The sequence below is a fragment of the Spea bombifrons genome, chromosome 9 (genome assembly GCF_027358695.1).
Source record: "Spea bombifrons isolate aSpeBom1 chromosome 9, aSpeBom1.2.pri, whole genome shotgun sequence".
Lineage (NCBI taxonomy): Eukaryota > Metazoa > Chordata > Amphibia > Anura > Pelobatidae > Spea > Spea bombifrons.
In genome coordinates this window covers 8,910,188-8,923,026 of record NC_071095.1, presented here as the reverse complement: position 1 = coordinate 8,923,026, position 12,839 = coordinate 8,910,188, and the positions used below count along the sequence as shown (strand labels likewise).

Below are 12,839 nucleotides of genomic sequence, written 5' to 3'. Positions count from 1 at the left end.
GTGAGACCTCTGAATACCGAGCCTTGAATGTAGCGAGTGATCTCGAGGAGCGTTTCCTTTTGCGAGGGACTGCGTTAGCTACTTAAACCTTAAACTGCTTGTTCGCCGGTGCAGATGGGGTATTTAAGAACACTCGGGGCTTCTGCGGGTGATCGTGACAAAAACATATCCATTTGTAATGCAAAAGTATCTCATGCGTGGATCATCCAAAAAAACAAAAAAGGCTATATCCTAAAACGCCCCGGGGGCCGTAATCTCATGACTGCTCGTCTTCACCATGTGATTACCCTTGGGAAGAAATACCCTTTACCCCCTCAGTATCACGTTTGTTTCTTTCATGCAGATAAGAATGTTTTCACATTAACTCCTTTTACTTCTAGAACGAACGAAGCGAGCGGTAATGCTGGTTCAAACCCTGAGACCGCTTTAGGACCGAATTTACACCTTAAATCACGGGGTTCTGAAAAAAACCTTAGCGCGTTGGGGCATTTAGCGTTTCGTTATAGTTTATACAATATATCACTAATAATACTTTGTGTCTGACACATAGATACATTACTACACGCACATACACACACACACACACTATACATACATGCATACATACATACACACACATACACACACATACATACATACATACATACATATACACACACACATATAGGGCTGCAACTAACGATTATTTTAATAATCAATTAATCGGCCGATTATTTTTTCGATTAATCGATTAATCGGATAAAAAAAAACAATATGCAAATTTTTCGTTTATTTAAAAGAATTTAATGAACTGGATGTTAAAAAACAACTTAAAATTTACATTAACATTCTTATTTTGTTATGATGTAATAAAAAACAATATTTTCAAAGTACAAGAACCCAAACACAATATTTATGAAACAAAATAACCCCAAACATTCTGAAAAGAGGTGGACTATTACTGTTCAAGAAACTTTGCCCCAGCACTTTGCACTTTGCACCCAGCACTTTGCACCCAGCACTTTGCACCCAGCCCTGGCACTTTGCACCCAGCACTTTGCACCCAGCACTTTGCCCCAGCCCTGGCACTTTGCATCCAGCACTTTGCACCCAGCATTCAGCACTTTGCACCAGCACTTTGCACTTTGCACCCAGCCCTGGCACTTTGCACCCAGCACTTTGCACCCAGCCCTGGCACTTTGCACCCAGCACTGGCACTTTGCACCCAGCACTTTGCACTGTGCCCCTGCACCCAGTCTCTAACTCTGCCCTGCACCCAGCCCTGCCCCCACATTCTGCCCTGCCCCCACACTCACACTCTGCCCTGCACCCACTCTGCCCTGCACCCACACTCACACCCTGCCCTGCATCCCCACCCCCACTCTGCCCTGCACCCAGTCTCCCACTCTGCTCTGCACCCACACTCACACCCTGCATCCCCACCCCCACTCTGCCCTGCACCCAGTCTCCTGCCCTGCACCCCCCACCCCCACTCTGCCCTGCACCCCCACCCCCACTCTGCCCTGCACCCACACTCACGAACCGCTCTGTGCGAATGGAGCCACTCGCACAGAGCGGTTCGCTCTGTGCGAATGGAGCCACTCGCACAGAGCGAACCGCTCTGTGCGAATGGAGCCACTCGCACAGAGCGGTTCGCTCTGTGCGAATGGAGCCACTCGCACAGAGCGAACCGCTCTGTGCGAATGGAGCCACTCGCACAGAGCGGTTCGCTCTGTGCGAATGGAGCCACTCGCACAGAGCGAACCGCTCTGTGCGAATGGAGCCACTCGCACAGAGCGAACCGCTCTGTGCGAATGGAGCCACTCGCACAGAGCGAACCGCTCTGTGCGAATGGAGCCACTCGCACAGAGCGAACCGCTCTGTGCGAATGGAGCCACTCGCACAGAGCGAACCGCTCTGTGCGAGTGGAGCCACTCGCACAGAGCGAACCGCTCTGTGCGAGTGGCTCCATTCGCACAGAGCGATTCGCTCTGTGCGAGTGGCTCTGTGCGATCCGTGCACATAGACATGAAGAATACTTACCTCCGGAACGCGTCACATCCGTTACGTAGCTAGAAGGCGGAGACTGCAGAGCGTGTAGCAGAAGCGGGGAACGCTCGCGGAGGTAAGTAAAAGGAGCCGAGTGCTCCAACAACGAATTGATCACTCGATTAATCGATAACGGAAATCGTTATCGATGATTTCCGTTATCGATTATTATCGATTTTATCGATTCGTTGTTTCAGCTCTACACACATACATACTATACATACACACCATACATACGCACACCATACATACATACTATACACACACACACACATCTATATCTGGGTACCTCCTGGGATAGTCTACCCTCCTTATCTGAGCTCCTCCTTATCTGTGGGTGTTGTCTGGGAGGGCCAGACTGTCCTAAGTGGGTGGAGAGTAGGTGGGCAAGCAGGCGTGACCAAACAGTGCTTAACCCCCCCCCCCCGAGAAAGAGGATGGTGACTCGGAGCCCCAGAGAAACGGCTCCCCTGCCGAAGACTCTGGGTCAAACCCTGAGAGTCCCCAGGTATGAGAATAGCGGGTTGATTACTGAATGGGGAGGAATAACCACTTTACCCATTTGACTTTAAGGCATTGGAACATATTTACATACACCTTTGTTGTGTAATTTAATATTCCCCGTGGAACGCGTATCCAATCCAGTCTAAACAATACGTTGTGACATAACGCATACACTCCCTGTCTGTGCCGATCCTTTTAATGCCGTGATTAACACTTTAAAGCCTCTCCGCACCCTCACTTTTTTTTTAATGAACTTTGTGGTCTCTCATAAACAAACAATGCTTGCGAAGTTCTTTGAACATCATAGAATCTCCAAGAGGCGGTGAAATCCCATCACTGACGTCTGTCCGGGCCCTTCGCAGGACCACCAGTGCCTCGTTTAATTATTTGTCGAGGTACGATTTGTAGAGTGTTGGCGTTTTTTCAAACTCCGGTATCTAAGACGTTGAGACGTGAGAGCCGAGTCTGTTCTTATCAAACCGATCCCAGTTCAGTATTTATTGTTGGGATGAAAGCCGGCGTTGAAGGAACCTTTCAGGGTGGAATAATGAAGCCCTTTCTTGCCGTATAGAAAGAACCAACGGATGGATTGTGATATTAATCGTGTTTAATCCGAAGGTTCTATCCAGACATTTTTCTTCCTTGCCTTAACGAGATTTTCTGTGCGTACCATAGAGATGTCCACTCAGGATGTGGCTGTGAAACCTCTCTATGGTGCTTTCTGTAAGACCTCCAGGAAGTGGAAGCACCAAAGACCGCCACCATATTCCAGAAATAGTATTTAATTTCACCGTCGGGGTCAAGTAGTTCAGAACTTTTTGGATTTCCGGCCAATTCCAGTCCCATGGCCTCTAAACATGACATCAGGCTGGAAAATGGTAGTTTATCCGGTGACTCAAAGAAATCGAGGTATTTTCAACCATTCTTGGCATGGAACAATAAAGTGTGTGTTCCTGTAGCGTTTTATAAACTGGGCGAGGCCGGCATCCAGGACCGTCACCTACAAGTTATGACATCGTAGACGCCTTTTAAATGGTTCTTCAGAACATGTTGGTCAAGAAAGTCCACTTGATTGTGATATATCCCGTGTTATTGCTGATACGAAGGTGACGTCATACCGACTAATAAAAGTCTATGGAGGAGCGGACTTCATTAGCATTGCCATAAAGCGTCAGCTCAGTGTGGTGTTTGAGCCGGGAAAGTCACTCAAAATATCACATGACTGACAGCAACGGCGGCTCCAGGTCTGCAGATAAAGGGAGTTTATTGGGACAAAATGAGATAAAAACCAGGTTTTTCAACGCAGACCGACATTATTGTATACAGCGCTTGGTTATTACTGTATACAGTGTTGGGGGGGGGTTATTATCAGACACCATTCACTTACTCTCCCTCTGGCACCCTTGTGACATCACTGGTTTAATGGATATACTCCATCAGGCAGTAGAGTCATTGAAAAATCAAAATCTAGTTTATCCTTTTTCTTTTTTTGTTATATTTAATAAAGGCGAGTGTTCTTTTAGGCGGAATGGCTCGTTGCTCGGCCATTGTTGGGACGTTCACGTCAGATATTGTGCTCGGTGTCCTTCTGACATGTCTGGGTATTTGAATTGATCTGTCGGAGCCGGCGTTTTTCTGCACACGTAAAGAAATTAGGTCAGATTTTCCAGGCAAGCCGGGAGCCAAACTGGGTCACAGGAATCGCCTCTGGGCTGTCACAATGTATCGAGCGTTTCGAGTGCGCCGGTCGGCGACCAGCCCCTCGTAATGGAGGATCGACGCCTGTAATTGTCCGTTATTCGCAGGCCTTATTCATTCGCTTCAATGCTCTTCAAAATGTTAAGTTATAGGACGCTACAGATTCTTCGGCTTTCTGGGCCAAAGTCATGGGTCAAAAACAGTTAAAAAGAAAAAAGTAATAATAATAAATAATAATAATGTAAAAAAAAATAATGTTGGCTTTGTTGCCTTAGCAGCAGAGAGCTCATCATACGACGGAAGGAAGAATAACGTTAGATTTGGTTTTTAGGGCTCATTACATAAGCCGCTGGAACGTTCCGTTCTTTTTGCGGCGGTTTTATTGACATGTGATGTTTAATGTGATACAGTTTTACTTTATCTCTTGAATAATAAATCTCCTTAAATCCCTGTAAACTCAGATCCGATCTATAAAGCATATATATAAAAAAAAAAGTTACACCCCTATAATAACTTTTATTATTTAAAGGGACACTCCAGCTATCGCAGGCACTTTGTTGTTTGATACCTTCCCATTATTGTGTGTCCTCTTGTTTGTCGGTGACCGCTGTTTTCCGATCAGACATGTGACTCTCTCCGAAAGTGTAATAAATGCGTTTCTAAGAACTTTCTTAATGACCATAATCTAAATTTTACTTATTCCGCATAGCGAGAAAAACGTGGAAAACGTGGTTCTTCAACGAGGGTAATTATCTATAAAAATAAATGTTGCTTTCTTCTTTTATCAAAAGGACCATTTTAAGGTCTCGCAGCTGGCGACTGGCTGTTGCTTCCCGTTTTATGTTTTTTATTTATTTTTTTAACCTTCAAACTCTTTTTCAAAGAGTTTGAAGGGTATCTCTGCTTCAGTGTCTGAAGGTAGTCACCTCCGCTGGACGGCCATTCATTTTATTGCTCTTTGGGCCACTCGGAGGAAGATCTGAGGATCTCCCCGACCAGCCCATGATCATCACTGCTTCAAAACCAGGAAGGCACATGCGGCCCAAAATCGGGACTGTTGGGAAGTATGTAGAAATCCGGTTGGTGTATGTGTAAAACCATGATGGTTGGCGGTCGCCGAGGGATGGGTTTCTACATTGCTAGCTAATGCGCCTCGCCACCAGAGGGGGGTCTCAGATGTTTGGGGGGAGAAGGCAAGTCTTGGACAATAAAACCCCAATTTAATTTTTAATTTTTTTTAAATTTAATTTTGGTATTCTAAAAGTTTGTCCTTCACGGCTATAAAACATTTTGTGGATTATATTCCCCCAGCGTCCTGTCTCCTGCCTGTCATTTACGCTTGTAAAAAAAGTTAAATCACGTCCTATTTGTCATAACCATTCCCAGATTAACTCTGTGACTGACGCATGTCTTCTAAATCAGAATTTATCATTTTTATTTATAATGGTCTGTCCCCCCCCCATTGGTCTGTTTTTAAGGAATTATTATTACATAGAAACATGAAAATTATTATTTTTTTTTTTTCTTTTTGGAGTAAATTTCTTCTCAAACTTGGCTCCGGGGAGGGATACGAGGCGAGGCTTCCAGAGAGCCATCTATCGGAAGCTTCTTGGGTATCCATCTGTAGCCATGAACCGCTCTGAGAGGGAACCAAACGGACATTTTGCAAATCCAACTGCAAAACCGTTGTCTGTTTATATTTTATTCATACTTTTCGTGAATTACCCGCCATATGGGGGGAAAATCTTACCGTGTTATCCGGAGCTTCTGTCTGAGGCACATGCCACCCAACCTTACATTTAGAGACCGTTTATATAGAAGCATGATTTGTTACTATGTATTTTGGGTCTTTTTGGCACACTCTACTGCTTGAGAACCCCAACTGTGAGAGACCGCCTAAAAGTCCTTTCCAACTGGAAAATGTCATTGCAGTTAAAGTTGGAGATACATATTTTGTGTCTTCTGTATAGTGTTTTTATGTTTTTCAGTGCGTTTTAGTTCATTAGATACAGTTCTGAGAAAGCCCAGCAGAATTTGGCGAGTTGCACAAGGTGGCTCGACCATCTGCCAAGTTGGACCATGTTGACTTAAGGCAACGGAAAACACGAGCCTCCTCTTTATAGTTAAAAAAGGATGGAAAGTGGGTGGAGTATGGGCCAATGCACATGTTGTGGGTGGGGTTACCGTCAAGACACACCCACTTATCACCCGTGGCTCTCACAAGAAGATAGCCATCCAGGTGAGTCCGTAATCTGCCTCCCCCTTTGAGATGACACAGGTGGACCATGGAAGCCACCATAGATATACCATTGACCTTGGCATAGTCTAGACTGAACGGTTTGACTGCCAAGTTCATTACAGACACATAGGACATCCAGTTAGGGCTCATGCGCAGGTACAGCCTCATCAGCTGTGTTATTTTGGCGCTTTCCAATGCTTTCCACCTCGGTCCGATGCGACGGGACAGACGCAATGGCTCTGCTCGGATCTGACCCTAGATCCCTCCTGTTCTCTGGATCAGGACTCTTGGAGTACATAGGAAGTTTCTAAACTTGTTCACTCTTTCCTTTTGCCAAACGAGTTCCTCCCTGTAAGGAAACGAGCGGCCGGACTGAACAAACACAGGGAAAAGGCCGTATCCTGTACACCTGCGCGGCGGAGGAAACGGCCGGCTTTGCGGTCTTCAAACCTCGTCTCCTGAGGATATAAACTTGAAAGTAAATGTCTCTTGCAGCAAACGGGGCCTTATCTGGAATTCGGCGTCTGAGCGCGCGGGCCGGGTGTTCGCGCCCCCGGATAGGATGGTCTTTACTATGTGACTGCGGGTGCGATTGCGGTTAAACGCTGGATGCCGGTGGGATCTGAAAGAAACTGGATAGACTGGAAACTTTATCTCCTTCCTTCAAAGTGTGACGGGGAGGTTCATGCTAGTAATGCGAACTTCGTAAGGCTGCACTACACTAAAGGAATTATAGTAAAAAAAAGTATTCAAAAGCCATTTTTGGATGTTTAGAACTTCAAGTCCCATCTTCCTCTTCATGCATCCATACTCCAGGGGCAATTGTGTTGCTTCTTACCCACTAGGTTAAGAAGATATGTTCTGACACTTGTCCAAGGGGGCACCAGACCTTCTTCCTATCACAAGATGATGAGATGTTGGGGGGGGGGCAGGAGATGAGGACCTCTAACCCTGAAGATCGACCTTACTCCTCAGATCAAAGTATCAGGGGGGCAAACCGGAAAACAAGTGGTTGAGGGTATCTTCTACCTAAATGTGTCCATGCGTTAGGTTTTAAGGTCCCAGCCACTACCTAAATGCCTCCCTATTGCATAATGTAAGAGTATAAATCTGAGGACGCCTCACCTGTCTCGGTCCTGACTTGGAGGCCCATCGCTGTCAATGAAACGTCTTGCGCTACTGAAATACAGAATGCATGTAACGGGACAAAGGCTAGAACAACAGGAAACCCGGAGATGATGCAAAAGTTAGGGAAATCCTGTGTCATATTTAGTTCCTGGTGCCTGGGCTTGCCGTTCGTTTGTTTCCATGGATACTGCTTGTTAAATGTGAGCCACACTAATAGTAAAGTCGCGTTATATTGTTACTGTAGTCTGGGGTCTACAGGTCTTAAAGCTCTCAATGTCTCGGGGCCCCTAGTGGTAGGAGCTGGTAATGCAGAACTTCAGTGGTGGTTCCATCACTTTTATTGTCTCCACTAAATAGTATGTTTGCCGGTTAATTTCACACCTGCAATCTTATAATTATAACTAACAAAAGAGATGAAGCGAACCAAAGAGACGTGACATCAGACTGCTCAGGATACTGTCAACATCTTGACTTTTTCAGGACCCACCCCCATGAACGTGTGGGCACCTGGGTCTCTACTGAGGGGCACGATCCCTTTGTTCTGGGATAGCTCTTAGTTTAAAACACCTACCTTGAGTGCCATGATCTGGAATTCCGTAGCCAAAGCTCCGAAAATTCTGTGAAGATAAACTCACGTTAAAGCTTATAGCATTTACTGAAAGGGTTAAAGGGGAACTGTTGCCATCACAGCTTCTACCAGTAAATGAATTAGTTAGTAATACCTACATCTTGAGTTATTGTTTCCATGTTTTAGAGATTGCTAGTGCAAGAAACGGAATATCTAATCAATTGCTTATCTTAAAGTTCTTCCCCACCCCCCAACCTTACAAATGCTGCCCGAACCAATCAGCAACTTAACAATAGAGGAGGAATAATCATGCAGATCCTGAGAACTGGGAGATAAGACGAGGGCACCTGTGGGGGCAAGATGTTTCTCTTTTGCCCTCCTGCATATAAGATCTGCTTCCCTCTTGACCTCAAGTGTCCATTGTCTTCTTCAGGACCTTGACCTTATGAGCTCTGCGGTGAGAGGTCGAGGGAGGTCAGGGCACACAGTAGAGTCTACGTCCTATGCTGTAGCGGAGTCACAGGTAGGACATTGAACCAAAAATGATATTTTTTTCCGTTTTGATTGTTTGTGGTCTGGATCACAGGGTGGTTTCTCCTGCTGACGGAGTTGCCGCAACCAATAATTTACACCCAACTCGTTATCTTCCTCAAAATTATTTTCTGTTTTCTTTTTTTTAATTAAAGACTCGAGCATAGAGGATTATCTAAGAGGCCGATCCGTGTCTTCACAGCTGCCTTCCATTTGTATTTCCGTGCATGAACGTTGTAGGATTGTTCCAAAATTAGTCTGATTTGGCAAAAATCCCAATCTCAAGGCTGATCGGAGCAGGTAAACGTCTCGAGATGACAAGTTTCCTCTTGTTGTGTCTGATTCTGTAGCAAAGGTGTTGACATCTAGTCAGGGAAGGAAAATTCTAGAATGGTGTTGATAAGACACTCGGCCTGTTCTGTCACCACCAACAATTTGAAATAATTCAGAACGTATGGGGGCACCAGGATGATCTGGAATGATTGCACGTTCTTGTTTTTCTTTTTGGTTCTATTTTGGGTTAATGTATCTAGTAGGCGATCCAACTAGTTCTTTGGGACAGAACGCGCGCCCCCTCTGTCCCTCCGCGCGCCCCCTCTGTCCCTCCGCGCGCCCCCTCTGTCCCTCCGCGCGCCCCCTCTGTCCCTCCGCGCGCCCCCTCTGTCCCTCCGCGCGCCCCCTCTGTCCCTCCGCGCGCCCCCTCTGTCCCTCCGCGCGCCCCCTCTGTCCCTCCGCGCGCCCCCTCTGTCCCTCCGCGCGCCCCCTCTCTTCTCTAAGCCCACCACAGGTTAATGCTTTTAAATCTACCCCTTTTGTTTGCTAAACAATTTCAAGTATGTATCTTTGTTTTTGCCCCCATGCTCCACTAGATATTTCTTTTTAAACTATGCCCGAAACTATTTGTGCTGCCTTTTCGCAAAGAACACAGATGTGTCTGCATCTGATTATTACACAACACGTTGTGTACACAAGCCTCAGAAATTATCTTTTTTAAACTAGAGCAGAGGTGTCAAGAAATTGCAAAAAAAAAAAAAAAAAAAAAAAAATCTTTCCAAAATGTGGTTAAAGGGGCAGTAATACAGTTTATAACCATAAAATATATAATAAAATAATTATAAAATATATATAACTTAGTTTGCATTTTTTCTTTGGGTTGATAAAAAGTATCAACCTAAAGACTTCACGTTTATAAATGTTTGAGATATTCTTATACTTCGTGTTTTACTCGGTTTTTGTTAACGGGGGTGTAGATGCGATGCTCTGTCATTTGGGGATCTGTCGCTTTTTGGGTCTAGATGAATCCTTTCCTGTGTATGCGAAACCCCATTAGGACCACCTCCCCCATTACTCTGCATCCAGATCTCCAGCGAAAAGCGGCGTCTGGACAGCATTCCAGGGTCTCCTGCTGAAGGCACGTTCTCTGTTTGAAGTCTGCCATGACCCTGCGCATGCTTCTACGCTGTAAGCTGAGCCTGTTTGAAGATCTCCTGTTGTAAAAATAAATTATCCCTTGAAAAGACGTGTTTTGCACTGGGGGAGGTTAGAGAAAAGTGTAAATATGAGGGTTTTTTTTTTTGCTCTTAGACTAAAAAATCTGGGTAAAAATGCACATTTTTGGTTCGTACTTTTGCTCAAAAAACAGAAAATCACTGGAATTTGTATAATTTTGGGTTTAGTCCATTAGTATGTAGTCCAGTTGTACTGTCGGCAGCAGGGTTAGCCAACAGCTGTCCAGTTGTTGAGCTGCAACTCTCATGATCCTCAGCCATCTTGACTACATCCTTTTTTTTTTTTTTTAATACTTTTGTCTTATTTTAAATATACCAGACCTGGAGGCTGTCATGTGATATTTTGGGTGACTGTCCCGGCTCAAACACCACACTGAGCTGATGCTTTACGGCAATGCTAATGAAGTCCGTACCTCCATAGACTTTCATTAGCCAGAGAGTCCGTGTGGGTGATTAAGACTGAGCCATTCTATCGTTCCCCACGGCCGGTATGATTAGGAGTCGGGGTGTTTGTCTAGTATAGCTGGAACACATAGAGAGCTCCCCGTGAAACAATTCCAGTTTGTCCTTCGGGTTTTAGCCACCTGGAATAGTTTGTCGTCGCTTGCAATCGTTTTTTTTACAAGGTTTATTTAGCTAAATTGAAAACATGAAAATATGTTTTTGTTATCCGTCTTCTGAACTAGCAATTTGGGCACCTCTCTCCGCACCTTAACCATCTCTAATGTGTTATTAGTGCGTCTGTGCCAAGTGTCCCTAAAAAAAAACAAGCAAAAAACAAAAACCTGAAGTTAATTATAGCTTGTAACATGAACAGGAAAATAACAAAACATTTTGTTACTTAACAAGAACGCCGCCCAGTGCAAAGGGAACATCTCCGCTCCTCACTGTAGAACACGGTCGGCTAAGTTTCTCGGGGAGATAAGATGTTAAAACCCACTGAGAGAGCTTCTCCTGTGTGGCCCTCGGGAGATTGCGCAGGGGTATGAATTATGCCGCGCAGGGGTATGAATTATGCCGCATAGGGGTATGAATTATGTCGGCCAAACCAGCCCGTACCGCCAGAGGAGCTCTCTGCAATTATGATGTTTCGCATACAGCTCACAATTTATTGAACAAACCCCTGCTTTCTGGGTTCCTGGACTAGAGAATACTGTACCGGTGGGGTATCTACCTTGGCCTCTGCACCTCATTCTATGACATCATATCCCGCGGCTTTGTGTCTTAAAAATGCACAGCGGCTTGTAGTGCATCCTATGGAGGTTGTGCTGACTCGGTGCATGTAGATGAGCCATTTGGGGGAAAATCGGAGATCTCCCTTGTCACTGGCCCTTTGGACAGCGGCCCAGCGGAGGTGGAAATAGCCCCACTGGTTGTGTTGCAGGTGGACTTCTGTCCCCCCTGGGCTTGCCACCCGTGGCACGTAAGCCTTGTCCAGATTTCATCTCTGTACTGGGCACCTTTTGGGACCAGAAACTGATTTGGTGATGCTGGTTGTGCCACAGGCTGCCACCTCTCTCGCCTTTACATTTAAGCAGATATCCCTGAAGCGATGAGACTGATAACAGGGAGACGGTTCTTCTTTTTAGACAGAATGTTGTAAGTCTCAGGTTGGACGTTTCAGCTTTACAGGAATGAAATGTATTCATTCCCGCACATACCTCCAATCAAATCCAACCAGTAACTCCTCAGCCTTCTCGGAGCAGGAATTACTCGCCGGGAAGCCGGCCGCCAGCCTAAACTTCATGTCCATATTTAGAGGTTGTGTGGACGTTCCGACGGGCCGCCGAGGAATGATGAATGAGCCTCTGAAAGAAGAATTGCTTAGCCGGGTTCTGGTAAAAATCCTCAACGCTTTTAAAGGGACAGTCCAGCTGAACTATGCTTTTTATTACATATGATGTATGTCATAGGTGCGTGGTCCCTTTAAATGTTCGTTGGCTGTTTCAAGCCTTCTTTATTGGGGGTGTCGGGGGGGCATTAAACGGCCCCTTTTAAGAATCGTTCTGTTTGCTAATAACCTTTACTACTAATATACTTAGTATCGCATTGACTTCATGTTCTTTGGACTCTTGTACTGTTCCGCGGTGTTCAGTTATTACGCCGGGTCGCTCGGCCGTTCCTAAAACGCAAGGCTTTGGAAACCGTCGTAAATAATTTCCGTGATTATCCCGTTCAGACATTTAGTGGAGCTCTGCAGATATTAAAAAAAAAAAATGTAAATGAAACCCAAAAAGTTGGCTCTGTAGAGGGATCAGCGGTGATCGGCCCAGTAAATATCCTACGTATCAGCAGCCGGATACTCCTGTATCAGAACGTTGTGGTTTGTTTCGCACTCTTATGTTTCATTCTTTATTCTGTTTGCAAACAATGATAGAATTCTTGGAATATTATTATTATTTATGAATAATAATTAATTTCTTACTGACATTTTAAGATAACATAACTGGGGGAAAAAAGGTTCTTTAATTCAGAAATCTTCTATTTTATGCCATCACCTCCTAAGTACTGGTTTTTAGAGAAAATAGGGGGTGTCTGCATTTTATTTTTATATCCAGAATCCTTAAATTTTTTATTTTATCTTTTATTTTTTTTCATTTTCTATGGGAAAATGTTCTGTTTTTATAGAGCTTCA

The 12,839-nt window shown here is 45.0% G+C and overlaps 1 protein-coding gene across 2 annotated transcripts in view; it reads left to right on the top strand.

Annotated features, from left to right (window-relative positions):
• Positions 1-12,839, top strand: part of DAAM1 (dishevelled associated activator of morphogenesis 1) — a 63,185-nt gene that overhangs the window by 13,523 nt on the left and 36,823 nt on the right. The window lies entirely within an intron of this gene.